Below are 6672 nucleotides of genomic sequence, written 5' to 3'. Positions count from 1 at the left end.
TTATATTTGGGATTCTTCAAAGTAGCCACTCTTTGCCTGGATGACAGCTTTGCACAGTCCTGGCATTTTCTCAACCAGCTTCATGAGGTAGTTTCCTGGAATACATTTCAATTAACAGCTGTGCCTTGTTAAAAGTTAATTTGTGCAATTTCTTTCCTTGTTAATGCATTTGAGCAAATTAGTTGTGTTGTGACAAGGTAGGGGTGGTATACAGAAGATAGCCTTATTTGGTACATGACCAAGTCCATATTATTGCAAGAACAGATCAAATAAGCAAAGAAAAAGACAGTCCATCATCACTTGAAGACATGAAGGTCAGTCAATCTAGAAAAAATAACTTTGAAAGTTTCTTCAAGTGCAGTCGAAAAAAACATCAAGCGCTATGACGAACTGGCTCTAATGAGGACCGCCCAGGAAAGGAAGAACCAGAGTTAAATCTGCTGCAGAGTATAAATTCATTAGAGTTAACTGCACCTCAGATTGCAGCCTAAATAAATGCTTCACAAAGTTCATTCAACAGACATTTAACCTAACATCCCCTACCACCTAACATCGTAACTGTTCAGAGAAGACTGTGAATCAGGCCTTCATGGTCGAATTGCTCGAAAGAAACACCTACTACAGGACAGCAATAATAAGATTGGACATTAGACCGGTGGAAATCTGTCCTTTGGTATGATGAGTTCAAATTTGAGATTTTTGATTCTAACTGCCATGTCTTTGTGCAACGCAGAGTAGGTGAACGAATGATCTCTGCATGTGTGGTTCCCATCCTGAAGCATGGAGGAGGAGTTGTGATGGTGCATTGCTGGTGATACTGTCAATTATTTATTTAGAATTCAAGGCACACTTAACCAGAATGGCTACCACTGCATTCTGCAGCGATACGCCATCCCATCTGGTTTGCTCTTAGCGGGACGATCATTTGTTTTTCAACAGGACAATGACCCAACACACCTGCAGGCTGTGTAAGGGCTATTTGACCAAGAAGGAGAGTTATGGAGTGCTGCATCAGATGACCTGGTCTCCACAATCACCCAACCTCAACCCAATTGAGATGGTATGGGATGAGTTGGACCGCAGAGTGAAGGAAAAACAGCCAACAAGTGTTCAGCATATGTGGGAACTCCTTCAAGACTTTTGGAAAAGCATTCCAGGTATAGATGGTTGAGATAATGCCAAGAGTGTGCAAAGCTGTCATCAAGGCAAAGGGTGGCTACTTTGAATAATCCCAAATATAAAGGATATTTTGATTTGATTAACACTTTCTTGGTTACTACATGATTTCATATGTGTTATTTCATAGTTTTGATATCTTCACTATTATTCCACAATGTAGAAAATAGTAAGAATAAAGAAAAACCCTGGAATGAGTAGGTGTGTCCAAACCTTTGACTGGTACAGTATATTGATCCACTATGTTTACCTTTAGATTGGATGACAAAAGCATGCTGAAGTGGCAAAGTCAATTTCCACGTCTACAGTTATTGTTATTTTTGGTCGTAAACATTATTTTGAGTTACTTCTATGGGTGTTCAATTTATTTTACAGTACAAGGGGAGAGTTGTGAAAAGATTTGTAACTTTGGGGAGGGTGCATCCCCTCCCCCCAGTATATTTTGATCTGTCGCTAAAGCTTGCTGTATCCTCAATCATTTACATTTTAGTCAATTAGCAAATGCTCTTATCCAGAGCCACTTACAGTAATGACTGCATCCATTTTCATATTGGTCCCCCGTGCGAATCAAACCCACAACCTTGACTTTGCAAGCACCATGCTCTACCAACTGAGGTATACGGGACGATGGTGAAATGCAGACTTCAACTTCCCGAATATTTTTTGCAGCAACAATTAAGCTTAAAAACCCATTGTATTGTAATGAGGCTATAGTTCTTCCTCTAGCCTATTAAACTTGCCCACTATAATAACTCCACACCTAAAAACCGATCGAAAATAACTCACTTTAACTAACCCATGACAACCCTATAACTACAACTACCATTACAGAGGCCTACTTCTGTCTTTACCAATTCTGTTTCACAACCATTAATACTTCAAGACTAGCAAGCACACACATTTACTTTAATAAATACTGTTTGCTAAGAATGTTTGCTGCACAGTAATACATTATAATCTGTCCGATTACAGTAGTGTTTTCACTGAATTATCTCAAAGTTTTACTTGATAAAATCCAGCAAGATGTATCTGAAGTAAACAGTGTGAAACTGATAATGCAACCTCCATACCTGGTTTAGAGTGTGTACTTGAATAGAGCAGTAAAACTGGTAATGCAATGTCAATACCTGGTCAAGAATGTGTTCTTGCCTGGAGCTGTGAAACTAGTAATGTACATGGCAACATTTGTTTTTGTCCATACTGTACAATCTACCTGAGCTGCTCAACCAGTCTTTACTTTATTTTTATTTTATTTATTTCACCTTTATTTAACCAGGTAGGCTAGTTGAGAACAAGTTCTCATTTGCAACTGCGACCTGGCCAAGATAAAGCATAGCAGTGTGAACAGACAACACAGAGTTACACATGGAGTAAACAATAAACAAGTCAATAACATGGTAGAAAAAAGAGAATCTATATACAATGTGTGCAAAAGGCATGAGGTAGGCAATAAATCGAATAATTACAATTTAGCAGATTAACACTGGAGTGATAAATCATCAGATAATCATGTGCAAGAAGAGATATTGGTACTGGTGTGCAAAAGAGCAGAAAAGTAAATAAATAAAAGCAGTATGGGGGGTGAGGTAGGTAAATTGGGTGGGTAGTTTACAGATGGACTATGTACAGCTGCAGCGATCGGTTAGCTGCTCGGATAGCAGATTTTTAAAGTTGTTGAGGGAGATAAAAGTCTCCAACTTCAGAGATTTTTGCAATTCGTTCCAGTCGCAGGCAGCAGAGAACTGGAAGGAAAGGCGTCCAAATGAGGTTTTAGCTTTAGGGATGATCAGTGAGATACACCTGCTGGAGCGCGTGCTGCGGGTGGGTGTAGCCATCGTGACCAGTGAACTGAGATAAGGCGGCACTTTACCTAGCATAGCCTTGTAGATGACCTGGAGCCAGTGGGTCTGACGACGAACATGTAGCGAGGGCCAGCCGACTAGGGCATACAGGTCGCAGTGGTGGGTCGTATAAGGTGCTTTAGTAACAAAACGAATGGCACTGTGATAAACTGCATCCAGTTTGCTGAGTAGAGTGTTGGAAGCTATTTTGTAGATGACATCGCCGAAGTCGAGGATCGGCAGGATAGTCAGTTTTACTAGGGTAAGTTTGGCGGCGTGAGTGAAGGAGGCTTTGTTGCGGAATAGAAAGCCGATTCTTGATTTGATTTTGGATTGGAGATGTTTGATATGAGTCTGGAAGGAGAGTTTGCAGTCTAGCCAGACACCTAGGTACTTATAGATGTCCACATATTCTAGGTCGGAACCGTCCAGGGTGGTGATGCTAGTCGGGCGTGCGGGTGCAGGCAGCGACCGGTTGAAAAGCATGCATTTGGTTTTACTAGCGTTTAAGAGCAGTTGGAGGCCACGGAAGGAGTGTTGTATGGCATTGAAGCTCGTTTGGAGGTTAGATAGCACAGTGTCCAAGGAAGGGCCGGAAGTATATAGAATGGTGTCGTCTGCGTAGAGGTGGATCAGGGAATCGCCCGCAGCAAGAGCAACATCATTGATGTATACAGAGAAAAGAGTCGGCCCGAGAATTGAACCCTGTGGTACCCCCATAGAGACTGCCAGAGGACCGGACAACATGCCCTCCGATTTGACACACTGAACTCTGTCTGCAAAGTAGTTGGTGAACCAGGCAAGGCAGTCATTAGAAAAACCGAGGCTACTGAGTCTGCCGATAAGAATATGGTGATTGACAGAGTCGAAAGCCTTGGCCAGGTCGATGAAGACGGCTGCACAGTAATGTCTTTTATCGATGGCGGTTATGATGTCGTTTAGTACCTTGAGCGTGGCTGAGGTGCATCCGTGACCGGCTCGGAAACCGGATTGCACAGCGGAGAAGGTACGGTGGGATTCGAGATGGTCAGTGATCTGTTTGTTGACTTGGCTTTCGAAGACCTTAGATAGGCAGGGCAGGATGGATATAGGTCTGTAACAGTTTGGGTCCAGGGTGTCTCCCCCTTTGAAGAGGGGGATGACCGCGGCAGCTTTCCAATCCTTGGGGATCTCAGATGATACGAAGGAGAGGTTGAACAGGCTGGTAATAGGGGGTGCGACAATGGCGGCGGACAGTTTCAGAAATAGGGGGTCCAGATTGTCAAGCCCAGCTGATTTGTATGGGTCCAGGTTTTCCAGCTCTTTCAGAACATCTGCTATCTGGATTTGGGTAAAGGAGAAGCTGGGGAGGCTTGGGCGAGTAGCAGCGGGGGGGGCGGGGCTGTTGGCCAAGGTTGGAGTCGCCAGGAAGAAGGCATGGCCAGCCATTGAGAAATGCTTGTTGAAGTCTTCGATTATCACGGATTTATCGGTGGTGACCGTGTTACCTAGCCTCAGTGCAGTGGGCAGCTGGGAGGAGGTGCTCTTGTTCTCCATGGACTTTACAGTATCCCAGAACTTTTTGGAGTTAGAGCTACAGGATGCGAATTTCTGCTTGAAAAAGCTGGCCTTTGCTTTCCTGACTGACTGCGTGTATTGGTTCCTGACTTCCCTGAACAGTTGCATATCGCGGGGGCTCTTCGATGCTATTGCAGTTCGCCACAGGATGTTTTTGTGCTGGTCGAGGGCAGTCAGGTCTGGAGTGAACCAAGGGCTATATCTGTTCTTGGTTCTGCATTTTTTGAACGGAGCATGCTTGTCTAATATGGTGAGGAAGTAACATTTAAAGAATGACCAGGCATCCTCAACTGACGGGATGAGGTCAATATCCTTCCAGGGTACCCGGGCCAGGTCGATTAGAAAGGCCTGCTCGCAGAAGTGTTTTAGGGAGCGTTTGACAGTGATGAGGGGTGGTCGTTTGACCGCAGACCCGTGGCGGATACAGGCAATGAGGCAGTGATCGCTGAGATCTTGATTGAAGACAGCAGAGGTGTATTTGGAGGGCAGGTTGGTCAGGATAATGTCTATTAGGGTGCCCATGTTTACGGATTTAGGGTTGTACCTGGTGGGTTCCTTGATGATTTGTGTGAGATTGAGGGCATCAAGCTTGGATTGTAGGACTGCCGGGGTGTTAAGCATATCCCAGTTTAGGTCACCTAACAGAACAAACTCTGAAGCTAGATGGGGAGCGATCAATTCACAGATGGTGTCCAGGGCACAGCTGGGAGCTGAGGGGGGTCGGTAGCAGGCGGCAACAGTGAGAGACTTATTTCTGGAGAGATTAATTTTTAAAATTAGAAGTTCGAACTGTTTGGGCATAGACCTGGAAAGTATGACAGAACTTTGCAGGCTATCTCTGCAGTAGATTGCAACTCCTCCCCCTTTGGCAGTTCTATCTTGACGGAAAGTGTTATAGTTGGGTATGGAAATCTCAGAATTTTTGGTGGCCTTCCTAAGCCAGGATTCGGACACGGCAAGGACATCAGGATTGGCAGAGTGTGCTAAAGCGGTGAGTAAGGCAAACTTAGGGAGGAGGCTTCTGATGTTGACATGCATGAGGCCAAGGCTTTTTCGATCGCAGAAGTCAACAAATGAGGGTGACTGGGGACATGCAGGGCCTGGGTTTACCTCCACATCACCCGAGGAACAGAGGAGTAGTAGGATGAGGGTGCGGCTAAAGGCTATCAAAACTGGTCGCCTAGAGCGTTGGGGACAAAGAATAAAAGGAGCAGATTTATGGGCGTGGTAGAATAGAGTCTGGGCATAATGTGCAGACAGGGGTATGGAGGGGCGCGGGTACAGCGGAGGCAAGCCCAGGCACTGGGTGATGATAAGAGATGTTGTATCTCTGGACATGCTGGTCTCAATGGGTGAGGTCAATGGGTGAGGTCAGACGTGGTTGTGTCGACAGAGAATCCAAGCCAGATGGCGATGGCGAAAGAGAGGTTGTGAATTGTAGAATAGTGTTTGCTAACTGGTGCTAGCTTCGTGGCAGTGGCACTAGCTCTTCAGCTAGCCGGCAGATGGGCCTAGCTCGAGGCTAGCTCAAGGCTAACTGGTGCTTGCTTCGGGACAGAGGTGTTAGCCAGTAGTAGCCACTCGGTTGCAGCTAGCTAGCTGTGATGATACGGTGTAATTGTCCAGAGCTTGCGTCAGGAATCCGGTGATGTGGTAGAGAAAAAGCAGTCCTATATGCTCTGGGTTGATATCGCGCTTGCAGACTGGCAGGTATCGGCCCGGTATTGAAGCTGGCTGTGTCCGAGTTAAGGGCGAAGACCGCAGCAGTGGCTAACTGACTACTAGCTAGTAGCTAGTTATCTGGCTAGCTTCTGATTGGGGTTACGGTTCAAAAGTATATACAAAATAGCAGGTCCGTACCACATTGGGTGAGGCGGAATGTAGGAATGTATATTCAGTTCCTAGATGGAAAGTGAAATTAAAATAAATACGAAATGTATACGAAAAATACGAATACTATTTACACGGGACAAGACAGGACAAAGACAAAGACACATCCGACTGCTACGCCATTCTTGGAACTAGACCACCTAACATCGTAGCTGTCAGGTTCTCCCTAGGAGAGGTGGGTGTGGAGTCAGGCGCAGGAGAGTACGAA

This window comes from Salvelinus alpinus, chromosome 21 (genome assembly GCF_045679555.1).
Source record: "Salvelinus alpinus chromosome 21, SLU_Salpinus.1, whole genome shotgun sequence".
Classification (NCBI taxonomy): domain Eukaryota; kingdom Metazoa; phylum Chordata; class Actinopteri; order Salmoniformes; family Salmonidae; genus Salvelinus; species Salvelinus alpinus.
Note: the sequence above shows the minus strand (reverse complement) of the source record.